This window comes from Epinephelus fuscoguttatus, linkage group LG2 (assembly GCF_011397635.1).
Source record: "Epinephelus fuscoguttatus linkage group LG2, E.fuscoguttatus.final_Chr_v1".
NCBI lineage: Eukaryota > Metazoa > Chordata > Actinopteri > Perciformes > Serranidae > Epinephelus > Epinephelus fuscoguttatus.
In genome coordinates, this window is record NC_064753.1 from 50152030 (window position 1) to 50172478 (window position 20449).

The window sequence follows — 20449 nt, forward strand, 5'->3', positions numbered from 1 at the left end:
TCTAGTGAGAAAGTTGCCAAGTTGGCAACGCTGAGCGCACTGCTGTAGAGGAAAGAGGTGTGGTTGATTTATAACACAAGACAAAACCAGATAATCTCTGTCAGACAGAATGTGGTACAATAACCCTGTTACCTTGATTATCTTGTTTTCATAATCGAATTGAAAATAGAATTTGATTAGTCGCCCTACGTTCAGGAGGTTTGTACCAGGAGCTGAATTATCCACAGAGGCCTCTTCATCTCCAAAACAAACAGACCAGCTGATTTAAACTGGTGAAAACACTGAATAAAGCAGTTTTACTGAGGTAAAAGCAGTGTTGGGGAAGTTACTTTTAAAAAGTAGTGTTTGCTCGTTACTCGTTACTTCTTTAAAAAAGTAATCCCTTACTTTACTTAGTTACCCTCTGTGAAAAGTAACTTTTTACGTTACTCCTTACTTTTACGTTACTTTTATGGTGCTTGACTTTGGGTAGAGCCCCATCTCATTTCCTAAATGTGAAAAAATCCGAGTTTCCCACTGGTATTTACCACTTTGGTGATAAAATAAAGATTAAAGAGTGAGAGTTAATTTGTGTTAACTAGGCTACATGAATTTGTTACATGACAGATTACTACTACTAATAGCCTATTTGCCAGACCTGCTGCATCACTGAATGAGGAAAATATTAATATTCACAGACACTATCTTTGAACAAATAGTGTCATATTCATGAATAAATCATTTTCTGTTCTGTTATTACGTGTGTAACTGTGAGACTGTGTCTGTGTAACAGACTCATACTTTGCAGTAAGCTACAGACCTGCTCGAATAAATTAATTCATTTTCTCTTCTGGTATAGTATGGTAGGTACTTTATTAACCCCTCGGGGGGAAATTTCAACATCACAGCAGCAATTTAAAATACACAAAATAGGAGCTGCTGCAACAGGCTGCCGTTCACACAGCGCCAGGAAGGTAGGCAGGTTATGATTGTTCTGTTTTCTGTGAACACAATGCTGCATTTTATTGATGTTTTGGGGGTCGTTTTGATTTCCTTTGACGTTCCGGGGTCGTATGCTGCCCATGTCTGAGGTCTGACTAGCGAGGTTACCGTTACATTAAACAACACTTACCCAGCCATACAAGTGCAGTTCGCTGTCAGTATATAGTTGGTCGACTTGTTCAGAATCGCCCAGGTCTTGTACATTAGTTAACGTTACTGTTTTGTGTCCTTGTCGCTGGCTCGGCAGTACTTCGGTCCGTAGAGCACAAAAACCATCAGATAAATCCCGGTATTCAATATCTTGGACATGACCACAAAGTACAAAATTATACACATCAAGGGATTTATATGCCTTGAGTTTTTCATGCGTATAAACGCCGGGTTTCTCCACAAGATATAAAAAAATGTCCAGCCACTGTAGCTTAGGCCATTTCGTTGGGTCGGTGAACCACTGACCCGACATTAAGTACGGGTCAGGAAACCTCACTCCGTTGCTAATTGTTAGCTTATTACAATAAGCTAACCTGTCTTCGGTTGACAAACCGTTAAAATAATCCGAGGAGGCGTGTGTATCTTCCATATTCCTCATACAATTCTTGATTTCGGCGCTCCTGTCTGTACTGTTGACATGGCAACTGTCACAGTTCCTGCCTAGTGCACAGCTGAGGCAGACAGGCAGTGTCACCGTCAAATCTGTCCCTGGGAAAAGTAACGTTGTGCCCAACTGACAAAGTAACTACGTTCCGTTACCATATTTTCAGTAGTAACGCGTTACACTACTTTTTACCCAATAAAAGTAGTTACGTTACTGTAAGGTAACGCGTTACACACAACACTGGGTAGAAGTACGAATGCTTTAGCATCAAGAGTGCTCATTATGCAGAATATATAATATCTAATTACTGATAATAATCATTAGTAGAATGAATTAATTGAATTTTATTTATTTATTTATGTGTCATACACCAGTGAAGGTGCCTATAAGAGCTTACAAGACACAGATTTCATAATCAAAGCCAGCAAACATAATCAGCAGAGTACAAACAAAACAAACAACGCAGCTTAAACATTTCAAATGGAATTCACACAAATAATTCATACTTTCTTAATTTCCAGGCTCTTTTTATGAAATAGTAAAAACCTCTTCTCTGAAAAACCATTCCAACTTAACCTCATCCTCAGTCCAAAACAACTCAGGCTTCACATTCTGCATTTTCTGAAATAAAAGCTGCCTGGCTTCATCATATAGTGGACAATGAAACAGAAAATGAAGTTCATCCTCAGTTACATTTAAGTTACACACAGTACAGAGTCTCCCTTCCTCAGGTACAGAGTTAAACCTTCCTATTTCTGTAACCAGAGGGAGAATCCCAAATCTCAGCTGGGCACATAGACATCTATCCGGGGGTAAAGTCACATATGGTTCTGGACAATAAACATTTTTCAACTGACAGTAAGTTCTGAGTTTTGGTTTAAACCATATGTCATTGGCCCATTTTTCTTTATACTCAAGGAATAACTTATGCTTCACAAAACTGACACTACTTCGCAGACCATTTGTGAGGATGTGTTGTTGATCGGCTTCATTAAAGGTAGCGTTCATTTCACGACACCGAGGATAGTTATATGCTTCATCCCAGTTAAAAACTATTTTGGCATAGAAGACAGACGATTCCAGAGCCTCAGCATTTCCCCCTTCTGCTTAATTAAACAGGGTTCCCAACCCATATCACCTTGGAGTGCCAACACAGGTGCAAATTTGTGCACACATAAAAAACAATGAATAGCCCGGTTTTGAATAGCATTCACCTTGGAAAACTGCTTCCCTCCCCATATTCCAGCTGCATACAAAAGAAACACAGGCATCATAGAGCTTTGAAAAGGTAGTATAGCCAAGATCTTTACAATTCTTCGTTTTAGATGTAGATGTATGTAGATTAATGTTTGTATCACTTTAATGTTGCAGATTTTTATTTAAAGGTGGATCTTATTTTAACTACTCTTTGTACTGCTGGGTAGCCTAATCTATAAATGATGTATTTGTTCATAATACTTTTTATTAATAATCTGACTCTTTAAACTAACTAGTGCAGTAAGAAGTATGATGTATCTCTCTGTGATGTCGTGGAGTATGAGCATGATTAACAGTATAAAGTAGCAGAAAGTGGAATACGTCAGTACAAGTATCCCACATTTGTCCTGAATGTACTTTCCATCGGCGCCATCAGGGACTCCATTAGAGGCTGTTTGTGTCGCAGCATGTTCAGACCTGAGCTCCGGCTCGTTACACTGAACAACACAGAGCAGGAAGACAATCTGCACGTTCTACAGGATCCAGTATCTCTGATGAATCACAGGTGATAACATGTCACACAGCATCTGTGTACATTGGTCTGTACACACAGTACATTTAATGTTTTTAACCTGAAGCTCGCCTGGTGCTGTTCTGACCTGATTTCACCATGAATTAGTCAAACAAATGATGAATGACTCATTTAGAAGGTGATTAAAGAAGAAATTCACAGCTGGAAAGATGGACTCTTCATAAAACTGAGCTGTCTGCAGAGGAAAGATGGAAATACTTTGTTCAACTGGTGTATGAGCAGAGAGAACACAGGTAAAGGACTGTGACATTTTTTGCTCAAGGGGGAGAAAACCTACAATTACCAGAATGCACTGCACTGCACCGGACTAATGAACGCTCCTGCTGGTGGGTGTCGGGCTGTGGTTCTCAAACGCAGTGTAGCAGAAACAGCTTTTTTCCCTCAGCAGCAGGTTATGGAGTTTGAGTCGTGGGGTGGATAACTGATCGGTCAGTCCGATGAAATCAGATCAACAGATGAGAGGAAGCAGCTGCTGCAGAGGCGAGTGAATTGCAAACCCAGTGCTATGAACACTTTCACTGCGCCTGGAAATCTGCTGCTCCGTCTGTGCCAAGAGTACACATAGCACTCAGAGTTTGGTCAATACATAAGCAAACGGTAATTATATTCCAGTAGCGCTGCTGATGGACAAAAATCAATCCATTGCAGCAGATGTTTTTATCATGATGGGCCGCCACGAATAAATGAATGTTTGGGAAACCCTGTATCACAGTTAAACAGTGCACTACAACATGTTTATTAAACATTTGAGGCATCAAATAGACAACGCAGCAACAGAATCTGGGTTCATATTTGATCAGCGCTGCTTCGTTTTATCGTTTGATCACAGTTTTTTTAGCCTTCAGCTGAACCCAAATGTCCGAACTTCACTGCACTTGCAGACCTGCAGACTTTGCAGGCGCGTTCCTGGAAAGTCAGGGGGTGCTAAGAGCTGTCCAAGTCTACAATTCATCCAGTCCACCAGGGGCCTGAAGCGGAGTTTCTGCAGACTTCCAGAGAGTCTGCTCGGGTTGCAGACTTCAGCAGATTTAACTGCCCATAATTCATTGCAATACGGACGTGACGCTGTAGCTTTTTTTCCCATTAGCCATCCAAAAAACAAAACAGTTAATGTGGCCTATTAAAACTCTACTTGAATCGTGTCGGGCAGAAAAAATATTCAACAAGATTATGATACAGAAATATGTAGAGATACAGGCTGTAGAGGGGAATCAAGATGCAGTGTGTTATTGCAGCTGTAGGTGGTGCAGAGTAATGTCAAATAGAAAGTCTTGAAAAGTGACCGATAAACAACAAAAGAAGATCTTCTGATGTCACTAACAGGACGACGTGATTTATTTGGTCACAAACATCTCTGTATGTGAACGTCTGCAGTCTGTGAGTGAGACAGAACTGTATTTTGTTCACTCACAAAACGACCCTGTACATGAGATTCATATCTTGTTATCTGCAGGGACAGATGAGCAGACAGAATATGACGGCAGAGATAACCGTGTACACGATTGTAATCGTAGCTCGAACGTTTCCATGGCAACGAGTAAAACAGTCTTGATGGCTGTCCATCAGTGGTTTGCGGTCTGTGCTATCACAGACTTTACATGATGACCGTGAGCTCATCACAAAACGTAGGACTGAAGTCCACAAGGGCAAGTCCAGCAGGTGGACGTCTGGATTCAGCCTCCATTTTCACAATACAGGAAACAGTATGGTGCCAACTTCCTGTTCACAAACTCTTGCAATACAGTTAAACAGTGCACTTAAACATGTTTCTGAAAACATTTCAGGCCAGAAAGTTTTACAGTTTGATCTGGATTCTGTCTCAGCCTGAGAGAAGTGTGAGGACGACTGGTAGTTCGAGCTGAAGCCCTGGAGCCAAAAAAAATTTCTGCTGACAAATGAGCCGACAGATCTGGGTGCTCGCAAGCTATGGGGGGAAGTTAACTGTATTTTTACACATAGACCCACATTGTTATGATGCACAGCTCGTTGAAAATCTGCAGAGTATCCCTTTAATAACAAGAAGCCTTAGTTTATCATCCTTCTGTCATTATGAGTCACAGCACATCAGACTGTGTGGAAATCATCAGTTACATCCAAATCTACACAGATGATTACAAAATAATATATGATACAACACGCATGTAAATCACCCAAATGTTGGGCATGTGGCACTCTTTACCTGCCATACAGAGTGTCAGGATTCAGCTCAGAGAGTTTAGAGTTCAGTAATCTCCTGCAGTTGGGACCGGGGTTGTACGGTATATGTGAGGACACCAAGTTCATGTCCTCAGTATGTGGTATTTGAGATGGGGGTGTGGTTCACAGCCGGAGAAGTTGAAACAATTATCGTAGTATTTATAGTCGTACCATCAGATCAGGAAACATTTCTGTGGGTCTTTCTGGAGGACAGAGTATAGATTCTGGTTTTGTTGTTACTTTAGTGGAAGAAAGACACAGAACAACAATGAAACTGAAGCTTCACTGAAACAATGCAGCCACCAAGAGAGGGGTGTGTGTGAGTGCGTGTGTGTGTGTGTGTGTGTGTGTGTGTGAGTGAGAGAGAGAGAGAATCAGTGGAGCTTTTTCTGCTTTAAACCTGACATTTCTGTGGAACAACATAATCATAGCCGAGCAGCACGTGCAGCCGTGTTGTCATTAAGCCTTGTACTTTCACATCTCGCCATCATGGACATCCCTGACATTTCTGCGAGGAGTTGTTCGTGTGCGATGGAAAAAAAACAAAACAAAACATGACACTAAAGCAACAGAGAGCTTCTTCACTTCCTCTCCTGTCTGTTTGTCTCTATGGTGAAGGGAGGCAGAGAGGAGCAGGGAGGAGCAGGGAAGGCAGAGCACTCAAGGACACTTCATATTTAGTCTGAGCTGCTCGACCATCCAGCACAACAGACCCGCCAAAAGAAACTGGTGCAAAGGTTCTGGGAAAAGAAAAAAACACGCACAGCGGACTTTTCCAGCTGCTGAAAGTCAGCGAGTTTAAACCCAAGCTGAAGAAAAAACACACCACTGTGAGTTTTAACAACACTTTATTTAACCCTAATTTAACCAGGGAGTCCCACTGAGATCAAAAATGTCTTTTACAAGAGAGACATGGCCGAGGCAGCAGCCAATCAAAACACATTAAACTGCAACAAAAACAACATATAATACAAAAATCAACAATAAAATAGACTCATAAGTCAGTCCTTAGATGCTTTGCTTAATTAAAGACTGATGACTTTCTCCCTGATTTTGTGTTTAGATGGGCGGATACAGTTTCAGAGTTTAAAAAAAACTCCCGATGTTGCAGAACCAATAGTAAATCTGCAGGGCGGTCCTTCGGTGGCTCGCTGAACTCTTGTGCTTGTAAACATAGTCCCACTAGAAACACGTATAGCGGTACAAAATGGCTCAGCCGCGCTCGCAGAAAACGCCGTCAAAGTTCAGTGGATGTTTGTCGCGTTTGCGGCGACGCATTCTCGCCAACTAAAAGAAACAAACATAATCTTTTACAAGGCCATGACTCATCCGTCCGGCCGGACTATAGAGGGAATCGCCTTGTTGTTTACAAATACTTCGGGTAGAAAACCAGCAGAGCTTTTAGCTCTATATATAGCCTATATATCACATTTTCACATCACTGTATCACCGTTTGGACGAATCCGATGTTTGTAAAGTCTATAAACACAATGATTGAACAAACATTACTATTTCTGTGTGCACGTTTAGCTGGGCTAACCGTTAGCTGTTAGCCCTGTTAGCCGTTAGCAGTGTCTGTAATAGGTAATAACTCGTTAAACGGTCCGTGAAAAAAATATCTTATCCAGCGGATATCTTAGTTACAACATGATTGAGCTAGCAAAGCAGTTTTGTGTTGCTATGTGTGGTATTTATTCAGTTTTAGGAAATCACGATGTCTAGAAAGCATCAGTGGCTGCAGCTGACAGGGACAGCTAACACTAGCAGCAAAACTAACATCTGGACAACATCTGTTAAAAGCCTCCCGTTGTCGGTGTGTGTGCTTGTGTGAGACCGTGAGACATGGGCACCGCCTTCATGTGTGTTCACGTGCTTTCGCTGGTCTGGCGCGCAGGCACACACGTGAGCGCGGTGCCCAGAGAGGCAGTCAGAGCTACAGGCTACAATAAGGCTAAAAACAGAGTTCAAATGAGGTTTTTCCAAACAACTTTTTATGTCAGGGCTTCAGGACACTTGGATCACTATGGACGAGCAGTATGGAGATATTTTGTGGTTTCAATGATGTGTTTTTGGACGTTTGAATCTGGGGCGCCGTCAGCCTCCATTAGGTGGAGTTGTGTTGCTACCTCCTCTCCCCTTGGATCTCTGCAAGTGATGTGAGGACTCTAAAACTTCACCTGAGCCTCCCTCGGCATATGGGGGAGTAGATAATGGCTGCATTTTCATTTTTGGGTGCACTATCCCTTTAATCCAATTTTATGTTCTTCAGATGTATGTATAGCACTGATATTTAATCTGTATGTGCTGCTATAGTTTATCTTACTTTGTGTATATTGTGTTTTTATCATTAAAAGAAATAAATAACTTCATAAGTTGATATATATTAAATTATACACATTATTATACATTATACGGATGGAGGGTGAAAACATGTCCAGATATACTTCGAGCAACAACAACTTTCAGGGAGCCTATCGAGCCCTGAGCAGGGCGGCTTGCTGTTGTTCTGAAAATACGTTGGAGGTACACGAAGTTTCACCAAAACAGAGCCGGGGTGAGCGTTTTTTCAAGCAAGCGTGACGTCACTTTGCCTCTGAGCTGGCCACTAATGTTATTAGACGTTACTATTTGGATAAATATAGATTGTGTTGGATTATCTAACACATCATATCTTGTTTGTTTCATCTGTAGAAACACAGGAGATACAGAAGTGACAGTTGGGGTTTGATTTGTCTCTGAGATTTTACAGAATCAGATGATCCTCACACCTCACCATGAACAGTTTCTACAGGCACTATTTCTTTGGTAGAAAGTAGTTCCAGTAAACAGTTTTCCTCTGTTGTACTGGGATGGACAAACTGTCTGCATGGCTAAACCTCACCAGAGGTAAATGACAAAATATCTTGTTTGCCTGAACCGACACTGTGATGTGAGTCAGAAATCAGCTGAGAGTTTCCGTCCCATCGTCATAAAGACTCGACTCAGCTGATCCTGGTCCGGTCTAAAAGACTATTTTTAGCTCTTTAGTAAGACGATGAATGAAACCCTGCAGCAAAGCAACAATCATGTCACCAGAAGAAGAGTGTCTTTTCTTCTCTTATCTCATCCAACACACTTCCTGTTCAGGCTCTGATATCATGTTTTCTCTGTGGAGCAGCAGGACTGAGTACACTGGCCGGTTGCAAGAGTAAATATATTATGTAATACTATCAGCAGGATTTAATAGTAGTTTCAATGGCAGCAAATCTTCACAACATGATTTGTTCCATTTGGATCGAGGCCTGTTGTGTTTAACTCGGCAGTTTTATCGAACAGACGTCTCATAAAGACCATAAAAGACGGCAGCCGGGCAGCGAGCAAACATTCATCACTGCCTGATCCAGAACTTTCCTGGAATTGTCGTAAAGCTTCAATTTATAGCTACGAGAGAAGTCGAGAGTGTCCAGAGTTGATGGATGTGGCGTCAGAAGCTGCACGCCGCCCACATCGACACACATCCTAAATGACTTGAGCTTTGTTCTCCAGATGGTCAGAGTTAGTTTTATTGTTTTAGAGTTTATAGGCAGAACAAATCTCTAGATGTGATGTATTGTCAAAGATGTGATGGTGGAAATCTTAAAAAGAAAAAACACCTCACACCCTTACAGGAAGTGGATATTAAAAGGAGGGATCAAAAAGGGATCAAATGATTGTGATGACTATCACCCATCAGTCAGCAGTCAGTTCAGACTGTCTGACCTGCAGCCACACTTGTTTATCCTCATTCCAGACTTCTTGAGTCACGTCTGGTGTTGTGCTAACGAGTGGATGTTTTCATGGTTGGAAAAATAACTAAGCCAATCAGAGCTTTGTGGACAGGATTAAGAATTCAGACGTCATCTTTAAGGTAAATAAAGGTCACAGTTAGTGGCCACAAAAATAGCAACAGGTGTAGTGACAGAGTCAACATTTGTATGTGAGGCCCATATGGGGAGTTAATGGGCTGAAAAAATAGGCCCTATATGGGACTGTTCACAGGTTCTATGTTGACCCCATTATAAATGCAAACATTTGTTTGTTCACCCAGGTGAGTCCTGGATGAGGTTCCCGTTCTGGGCCATCACAGTTGCTACCCAGGTAGCCCGAGCATAACCCATGCAGAGTCCAGTTGGGTAAACGCATCCATGTGGACCATTGGCATTGGGTCAATATGGCCCTTTTAGGGCCAGCGTCACAGTGACATCATGTTATCAGCTGGAGGTGCAGCTGCCTCTCCCCCACAGGGCTGTAGGCTCCATAGGAGTGTTAAAATGTGTTTGTCTTGTTGTGTTATTGGGAGCCAGAATAGAAGGAGTCATGGCTCAAAACCAGCCGCCACTGCCCGTTAACAAAAACAAAGACAACTATGGTTAAATGTGATAAGACCAAAGGACTGGACGGAGGCCATCATCAAAAATGCTCACATGTGCAGTGCACACTTCATATCAGGTTAGGGAAAAAGTATTTCCTGTTGTAGGGATGAATAAGGTTATGTGTATTAAGGGTTATCATGCCCACCTCATCAGAAACTGGGGAGGGATTAAGAGGAAGATTGGATTTCTCTGCAACGCTAACTTTTTAGCACATTAGCTAACGTTAGCTTCCATAGCAAAACAAACAAGTGTGGTCCTCCTTTGTAAGATTGGCTTCCTGTGACATCATCCATCCACTGAGTGAGAGCATACGGGTCGCCAGTCTGGTCCGTTGGTCAGTGTTTACTTATTCAAGTAACACTGGCGGTCCCGGAGAGTGAGTGACCTGACATGGTGCGTTGGTAAATTCAGTCTGACGCTCTACACTAAAATGAGAGCCCTGTTGGTGGAAGAAACGCAGCGTTATATTTCTACATGAATGAACCAACGGTTAAGTTAATCACTCCGCTCGGCGCTCTGCTGCTCCGTCTCCACAGACAGAGTGTCCAGAGTGCGCTCTGCCACTCTGAGAGTGCGCTGCTCTGGATAACCCAACGCTACATTCAGACAGCGCTCCCAATTTATCAACGCTCCAGTTTGTGTCAGAGTGCGCTCCCACACTCACAGTGAGTGTTTCTGAACGCACCACTCACATCATCTTCCTCCATCGTCTAAAACAAGACAACAGAACATGTTAGCTAGCGCTAGCTAATGTCTGTGGAGAACTGTTTTGCCTCCAGCTAAGCCCCGCCCACCAAAAAAAGTCATACAGTTTACTGACAGTAAAAGGGTCTATAGGGCCCATTTTTCAGCCCATTTAGTTCCCATATTGACCCCACGTACAAACGGTTGGCTGGGCTATACAGCTTATTGTAAGTCAAATTATAAACATAACAAGTCTTAAATTAGCATTTTTCTTTCACAAACGTAACCATTGTCAAACCTGCAGTCACTGTTGTTGTTTTGCTTGTTTTTTGGCCACTTGGGGGCAGCACAACAAACTGTAAGCAGCAGTACAGGAGGAGGTGCACATTAATAATCCAGGTCGGAACACATTCTCACCACAAACCATTCGCACCAGAGTTCGTTTGTAACCAGACCGAGACCACCTCTTCAAGAAGGTCTTGGTCCGGGTGTTTTGGTGCGCACATGACATGAACAAGACGTATACTTTAATTACTGCCAACTAGTTCAGACAAACTACCCCATTACTGATGGTGTAGTAGTAATTGATGAGACGGGTTTACTACTGGGTAGATGGGTATTTTACTGAGTTGGAAGTGGGTATATGTTCCTGTATATTCCAATGCCTTTTTGGCTGATAGGTGGGTAAACTGTTAACGGCCAAAAAAAGAGGTGTGTATACTCCGTATATCTGGGTATACGCTCCACTACACCTCTGCTCCTTACCAGACAGAGACCATGAACACAATGTGAGACTGAATAATAAAGTGAAACTAAAAGGCAGCGCAGTCTGATGATCGGGTTAAAAGACCAGCACTTATCTTATTACTGCGTGTCCTGCTCAGCTGCCGCAGAAACCATTAAAGTCGACACAGAATCCTGGAAACGCACTTGATGTTTGTTCACTGTGTCCTTGAGTTCTCACACTCTCTGCTGCTCATTCACATGCAGATGGAAACATTTTTCTGTTAGAGTTTCCTTTTATTCAACCTAAAGCCATAAATCAGGCTCAAGGTCACAGAAATACAGTTTATATCTGCTTCTCATGGTGTGGATACTGTACTCTGTAGTGAGCAGAAAAACATGAACACACATGAACACAGGAGAGTTCAGTCTGATGAACTGAAGCTGAAAAAGTGTTTCCATCAGAGTATTTACATACACAATGCTCAGGTACAAACAAGAAAGTCTACAACAACATTAGTGCTACTGTTACTGCAACTGTTACTAGTAATATACCATAATACTACTGCAGGACTATTTCTACTACTAATAATAATTCTGTTGCTGTAGCAGCAGTTTGTCCTTGAACTATTATTAGACTAGTGCTTCTATAACTGCCACAACTATTACTGCTTTGTATTTTCAGTAACTGCTTATCCTGTGAGGGATCGCGGGGGGTGGAGCCTATCCCAGCTGATATTGGGCGGGAGGAGGGGTTCACCCTGGACAGGTCATGACTATCACAGGACTGGCACATAGAGACAGTAGGGCTGTGCGATATAATGACTATGCACGATATATTGATATACTTTCAAGCAAAATGTAGATTTAGACAATACATTTAATATCAATATAGGGTCAAGTCGTGTCACTCAGCACATACCAGTGTTCATCTCTCCTCTCTCACAGCTCCGCCCCCCTCACTAACTCACAAGTTCTCCATCAACACTCAGAGAGACACAGAGCTGCTCCTCTGTTTAATCTGTCTGTTCATTAGTCTACAGTGAGACATTGGTCTATATGCTGCACGTGCTACACTAAACCAGTCTGTGAAATTACTGCAGCGCACATGCAGTACAGCTTGTGTTTGTGTGTGAGGTGGATCATAGCATGTCGCCGTTCTTCTTGGTAGTTGTAGTTTATTGTGTGACACTGAGACAGTGGCTGGATGCAGGCGACAGATGTGTTTAAAAAAACGCAGCGACAACACAGACGTTTCGTATACAAGGACAGTGTCTCTGTCTCCGTCCGTCCCTCGGCCTCTCTGCTGATGCTGTGTGCAGAAATAAGATTAAAATATTTAAATCATGGGGTGTCGGTGGCTTAGTGGTTAAAGCAGGTGCCCCATGTACAAGACTGTTGCCGCAGCGGCCCAGGTTCGAATGCAGCCTGTGGCCCTTTGCTGCATGTCATCCCCCCTCTCTCTCCCTCCCTCACGCTTACCTGTCCTGTCCAATAAAGGCAAAAATGCCCCAAAAAATATATATATTTAAATCATTTTCTAGCACTAGATTAATTTGAACGTAGGCGTTTTTATAAAAGTGTTTGTGACACCTCAGATGTGGCTTTGACTTGCAGCTGAAAACATGGAGCCCACTTTGAAGGAAATACCGAAATATATATCGTGTATTGTCACTCAACTTGTACTGAGATATACATTTTTTGTCCATATGGCACAGCCTGAAGAGACAGACAACTATTCACACTCACACTCACATCAACGGACAATTTACAGTCACCAATTAACCTGCATGTCTTTTGACTGATGACATATTATGTCCAAAGGGTCAAAGGTCAGCTTGACTGTGACATCATCATGTTTTAACGTCATATCTCAGGAACAGAAGGGGAGACATTTGGTCAGATACTGAATTGGTGACTCTAATCTTGAAACTGTGCTGATTGTATAGATCTTCTGTGTGTGAAGCGTCCATGTTTTCACTGACATGGATGGAGACTGTCCGAGACACTGGACTGGTGGGCGGAGTCATACAGCCACAGGGTGGACTGGTGGGCGGAGTCATACAACCACAGGGTGGACTGGTGGGCGGAGTCATACAACCACAGAGTGGTGATTCTAGCTTGTTACAATGAAGTCTTGAGATGACATGAAACCATCATGTTGTAATTTCCCAGTTTTTTCATCACTTAGAATTTAAATCTGTGCTGCTAAAAGGCAAAATGGCAGATTTTGGTCTAATGATAAGCTACTATAAACACACACACACACACACACACACACACGCACACAGGAGGTTAACTTTAGACTTAAGAGTGTAACTTGCTGTGAATAAGTGAGCACCTTTCGGCCAACCCCCAAATTATGCAACCAGACATTATTACGATCATGTCATATGTGGACATTTACTGTTCCAGAGAGACAGAGAGAGCGTTACATAACCATGTTGAAATATATCTGGAGTCACATGTTCACACACACACACACACACGCACACGCACACACACACGCAGTGAAGATTGCAGTGTGTTTCTGAGCCATGTGAAGAAGTGTGTGGACGGCAGGACAGAAAGCTCCACATGTGACCAGCAGGAGAGGCGGAGACACGATGACATAATACTAACACTGCAGCACTGGCACTTCTACTGTTACCACATCCTGTTATTATTTATTTATTTATTTAATCTTAATCTAATCAGGCATTGTTATTGAGATTAAGATCTGCTTTCTAAGAGAGACGTGAGAACATCCAACATTCACACTGTCACTAATCACTACTTTATGTATATAAATACAACTGCACCTCAAACTACAGTGAAATCATTCCACCACCAGAAACCACTGATGACAGAACAATCCGTGCTGCTGTAAACACACCGCAGCCTGTCTGAACACATAAATGATTTTAAAGCAGCAGCCTGCAAAGTAAGAACAAGCAACAAAGGACTCAATTACAACACATCAAAGGAGCTGACAGGATCGCACTTCACTGGAGTTACACCCAGTATGATGTGTGTATTTGTGTCATATATATCAGGGCTGTCAGAATAACAATTAATCACAGAAAAAACAAGTTAAAAAATGAATGCGGATTACGCCGAATTGTTGATAGGAGCAGCGTTCTCTGCAGGTTCTGCAGGAAGGAATTTTCGTACCATTGGAGAACAAGCCTGAAATATCATCTCAACACAAAGTATTTAGGGTCCGAGCTAGATCAGCCTCAGATGCTAACGCTAGCAGCCAGCCTCGTGGAGCCACACTGGACCAGGTGTTAAGACTGAGTCAGTTTAGCTGTGACCGACTCACTAACTCCCTCACAGAAAGGACTGCAGACCAGTTTGGGTGGCCGACAGGTAGGTAGAAAGATAAGTAGGTTGGTAAGAAGATAAGTAGGTAGGTGGATAGATAGATAGAGATAGAGATATATTGATATGGATACAGATATATATACAAGTACCCTTCAACTGCCACTAATTTTTTTTATATTCAGACAACATCTTTTTATGCAACCATCTTCTGGTCATTGCACAGACAATACAAAACAAGGAAAACAAAAAGAAAAGAAACATAATCAATACTAAAATGACCTTGTTGCAGATGTATGCCTCTGCCCACCCGTCAAGTTACACTTAAGTTTACACCCACTGCTGCAAAGACACTACACATTCTAAAACATGGATACTACCCCCAGACAGTACAGCAGATCTATAAAATCAGCAAGATTGGAGTCACCAATTCAGTATCTGACCAAATGTCTTCCCTTCTGTTCCTGAGATATGACGTTAAAACAAGATGATGTCACAGTCAAGCTGACCTTTGACCTTTTGACCCTTCATTATTTTATCCTGTTAGACATTCCTGTCAAGTTTTGTCATAATTAGTGAATGAATTATGGAGTTATGGACAAAAACATGTTTTGTGAGGTCACACTGACCTTTGACCACCAGATTCTAGTCGGTTCATTCTTGAGTCCAAGAGGATGTTTGTGCCAGTTTTGAGGAATTTCCTTCAAAGCCTTCTTGAGATACGGTGTTAACAAGAATGAGACGGACACAAGGTCACACTGACCGTTGACCACCAAGATCTAATCATTTCATTCTTGAGCCCAAGAGGATGTTTGTGCCAAATTTGAAGCCATTGCCATTGACGTAAACCATTGACGAATGTCCTCCATTTCACTCAGTTGTTGGCGGTTCGCTCCAGATCTCCCCAGCTGAGCTCACTCAGAGACATTTCTGTCTGGACACCTTTTCTCCAGCTGATCTTGGGGCGACATCTTCTCCTGGTTCCTTGTGGGCTCCACCTCAGGGTTTGTCGGGTGATGTTTGTGGCAGGTTTTCTGAGGATGTGCTCAATCCAACTCCACTGTCTCCTTAGTATTTGTGAGTCAGTGGGATCCTGGTTTGTTCTTTTCTGCAGGTCAGCGATGCTTTCTTTGTCTCTCCACCAGATTTTAAGTGTTCTCCTGAGGCAGGTGTTCATGAATGTTTGTGTGTCGTGTGAATCTGCTGCTTTCTGTCTTCAGTTAGTTACAGTCAAAGTATTTGGTCTGTGCATAGAAGAATACTTATTGTTTCCCTTCCATGTGTTAGCTCACAGCTTAAAGATTTGATTTCTTTAGCCAAAGCATTTAAATTACAAACAGTGTGGGGAAGGAAGCATCACCCTGTTTGACCTCTGCTGAAGGAACCAGTCTGTGTGATCCTCACTCATTCTTATAAACACGCTGTGGCTCAGTGCAGAAAGCCTCTAGAGCCCTGCAGAATTTTTCCATTATTTACCCCACATTCAATAAGTGTTTAAGACTAACAAATCCTTATAGATCAAATCAAAAGCCTTCTGAAAGTCAGAAAAAGCATCCAAATGTTGGCTGATTATCTCTAATTCTATTTGTATAATTGTAAACAGTTCACAGATATGATCAAGACACGCCTTTACTTACGAAATCCTTTTTTTCTCTTCCATGAGGAGCTGTTCTTTCTCCAGAAACAACATGTGTGGTAGAATAACAGACTGTACTCATTAGACTGATCCCTCTGTAATGTAGAGGCACCCTCAGATCCTCACTTTGGGATTTTGCTATTGGATTTGTAATGCATTTAAGCAAGTAAAGTGTATGTGTATAGCACCTTTCACAGATACTAAAATACAAAGAGCTTCACATTAAACATAACTTACACAATCAAAGCAATAAAAACACAGAGAGCATCGATACAGCACTGAGCTGAGGAGAATAAAAACACAGCAGCAGCAAATAAATCAGGACAGAGAGAAATAAACAGGTTATTAGCTGTTCAGATAGGCTAACCAAAACCTTGTTAACTGGCTCTTTTAGCCACATAGATGATGTTTCACCAAATTCAAAGCATGTTTTAAATCAGTGGTTCCCAACTGGTCCGGCCCCGGGGTCCAGAATTCTCCTTAGTCATCAGCTCAAAATCCACAGTGTTTAATACATTCAGCATCATACGTAGCATTCAGTTATTCACTCACTCTACAACAGGAAACAGCACTTTCACTGAAATTCACTGTACTTCAAAAATAAAGCGCATTTTTTACAAACGTTTGCGAGTCACTTGCTGTTCACTCAGAATGTACCCGCGATCCACTTTGGGACTGCGACCCACCAGTTGGGAATCCCTGTTTTAAATAGTTCGCACAAAATATCAAATCATTTGGGTGATTTTAACGACCCTCTCTATGCAGAGATCACGCTTTAGGGCCGCTACAAAGTCCCTTCTTTACGTCTCCTTTGCTTTTTTACACAGAATCAAACGATGACGGCATCATTCTGCTCCAGTGTGTGATATGCAGCATGCCGGCTTTGCAAAATCAAAAGAGGCGTGACGTTAACACAACAGCATCAGCCTCTAGTGTGACATTTCACATATGTGTCAGCAGCACTTTATAAACAATAACAATGACATCACATGTCAGTAGCAATCATTTACCATCCCGTTATTTGGCGGCTGATCTTGTCCTCTGCTCGGAGGCTAAGGAGCTCCTGGACCACATTGTTTTCACTATTTGTGAACACTGATCCATTGCTGTTGTTCTTCTTTGAGTTAGCTGCTAACTGCTAGTAGCTACTTTTTAAATCTCCTGCGGTGAGTCATGTGCATAAAGCGTTATCTTAACGTCACTATTGTGCCAGCTATGATCCGGTCTTGTCAGCTGTCCTGTTTATACAGACATCAGCCTCTAGTTTCCTGGCGTGACGCAGGGTGGCGCAGGGTCGCGAACCCCGCGCAGAGCTAGTTTCGAGCAGTGCAACCCGAGGCGCGGGTTGCACTGCTCAGTTTGGTAGTTTGGCAGAAATGCAACATTGATTTACAATTGTGGTGACCTCCTCCCAGGCTACCTTTGCATCATCAGCCCGTGGAGGTCTGCTCGCAGTTCAGTATATTCGGACACTGCGAGCTTGGACCTCTCGGACCAAAACATCAGTTTCCTCCTGGGAGAAGTTTGGCCGTCTGACGCTGCTGCTCTGTTCTGCCATGGCGAATTGAGTAAACTCTCATTACGCCTTTGTGCGGCGCATTTAAGGGCGAGGAGAGGGGCTCATTTGATTGGTATGATGTGAATCAGCTGTGTAAAACCCACTCCACGCCTTCTCTCCTCCCTCTTTCCGACTTGCGCAGGTAGGAGGGACGGAGGTGGGAAAGAGGAGTAGCTGCGCCAGCGTGCTCGGTGTGTGCCAAACTTGCAAAATCTGCCTGGCCACTCCCAGTTGGCGAAGCGCAGGTGCGCTGCGCCCCTGCCTCGCCCGGTCTACGAAACTAAAGGCCATCATCTCGGTGCTGTTACTACCTCTTGTGGCCACCTAAATGTGGGACAACTCTGTCCCCTCATTCTGCGATGATACCTTTTACACAGAACAGCGAGGCAAAATAACAGCATGATATTCCTTGCTGTCACCTTTTACAACCTTTACAACTTGTACTTCAACCAAATAAAAACACAGAGGTTTTGACCCAACAGATCAACACATGAGTAAAAAAGTATTTTCTTTGAGGAACTTTTCATGTTCCTTTTTTTAAAACTGAACATCTACTCTTTCCTCCAGTATATTTTTGTGCCAGAAATCTAGTTTTTACTTTTCTGCATCTATTTATATCTTCATTACAACTAGTCTGCTCCCCATTTTTTCTCAAATTTGTCACAAGCGTCCATTTGGACTTGACTAAAATTTGGGAGGTCAAAGGTCAAGAGATACAGATATGTTTGATCAGTGTTCATTAATGTGCACTGTCCCTATCCAAATAAAGTAAAGTAAGTAATCCATGTTTTCACTGACATGGATGGAGACTGTCAGAGACACTGGACTGGTGGGCAGAGTCATACAACCACAGGGTGGACTGGTGGGCGGAGTCATACAACCACAGGGTGGACTGGTGGGTGGAGTCATACAACCACGAGGTGGTAATTCCACTATTCATTATTTTACACTGGCCGCACATCCTAAACCAGTGGTTCCCAACTGGTCCAGCTACGGGGTCCAGATTTCTCCTTAGTCATCAGTTCAAGGTCCACATAGTTTAATATATTCAGCGTCATACTTGTGTTTGGTCATATCATTGTGGTTATTTGCTGTCTCTGTCAATTAATTAATTCAAAATTAATTAAAAAATTCAAAATAAAAGCTCTGTGCTGGAAATTCACTGTACTTCAAAATGAACAGTTTTTTTTTTTTTTTTACATGTTTTAGAGTCACTTGCGGCCCATTCAGAATGGACCTGCGACCCACTTTTGGGCTACAACCCACCAGTTGGGAATCACTGCCCTAAAATATATTAAATGAAAAGTAACTTTATGTTTGAGTAATTTATTAACCAGGTACTTATTTACTTTTACTTGAGTACAGGTTTTCAGTACTCTACCCTCCCCTGGCAGCTTCACAGTATCATAGATCATATAATATCATGTCAGTATAAATGATGAGTGTTTAAAGGAACCTGACAGTCATAAAACTTCAGAACAAACAGTTCCAGGTTCTGATCTCTTCCTCTTGTCTGTCTTTTGTAAACTTCAGTGGACACCATGCCAGAGCTGAACTGTGTCCTGACCGGCTACAATCACTGATTGTTGGCTCAGTCTCACATGTCCTGTTGTACAAACAGTTTGTGACTCATCGACGCTGTTTCTATTATAAGCTCCAAGACAAACTAAAAAATGCAGGCCGGTGTCCCTGAAATGTTTGCAGTGTAGATACTGTCTGAGGTTTTCATCTGAGAGTTCAGGTATATTCTTACTGCTGAGGTAGTCCGTTAGTATTTTCATATTTAGGACAGAGCTCAGGTCTAGAGGTGAAGTTTGAGGCACTAAATCACTGTGTGCTAATACTAAAAATACAACATATACTATTCATGGAATACTGTTTGCACACTTTTTATACAAAAGAATAATTTACTTCAAGGTTTTGCACAAACAGGCACACGTGATGTGTGTTGATGGAGGTCAGTGACACCTGACACCACACCAGTGGTGGAGGAAGTATTCAGACCCTTTTTTAATGTACTTTATTAATCTTTGTGGGGAAAGTCAATTTTTTCACTCTGTTGTCACATACACATAGACCCAAAATACACACACACACATACACACACAATCAGGACCTATACATGCATTAAATGGAGAGATGTCTGAGTGAGGGAGCTGCCTTTTCACACCACTGAAGCTGCTTCTCTTTTTGGAACCACCATGGAGTCTGTAATAATTTTGCTTTCAGCCATGCTTGTTGTTGCCGTGGGTAACAGTATGATGTCAATATGTCAACAGGTCGAAATATCGCAAGTATCGAGATATGAACATAATCAAATCTTGACACTACAGTCAATAGTTTTTCATATCATATTAAAAAGTACATTGGTCATATCCTGAATGACATGGCGTGAGCATAGTTGGAGGTTTGGTGCCTTGCACAAGAGAATCTTAACAGTGCCCAGGAAGCAAACTGGCACCTCTTCAGCCTACATGAACAGGTGCCTCTCTGATTCCAAAGCCACTGCTGCTCTGCACGCGACCACGAAGGGACTCGAACCCTCAATCTTCTGATCCGAAGTCAGACGCCTTATCCATTAGGCCACGCGGTC

At 42.4% G+C, this 20449-nt stretch overlaps 1 non-coding gene across 1 annotated transcript; it reads right to left on the reverse strand.

The window, feature by feature from the left end:
• Window positions 1-20376: 20376 nt before the first annotated feature.
• On the reverse strand, window positions 20377-20449 carry trnar-ucg (transfer RNA arginine (anticodon UCG)). The gene has a single exon. It is a non-coding gene; the product is annotated as a tRNA-Arg (tRNA).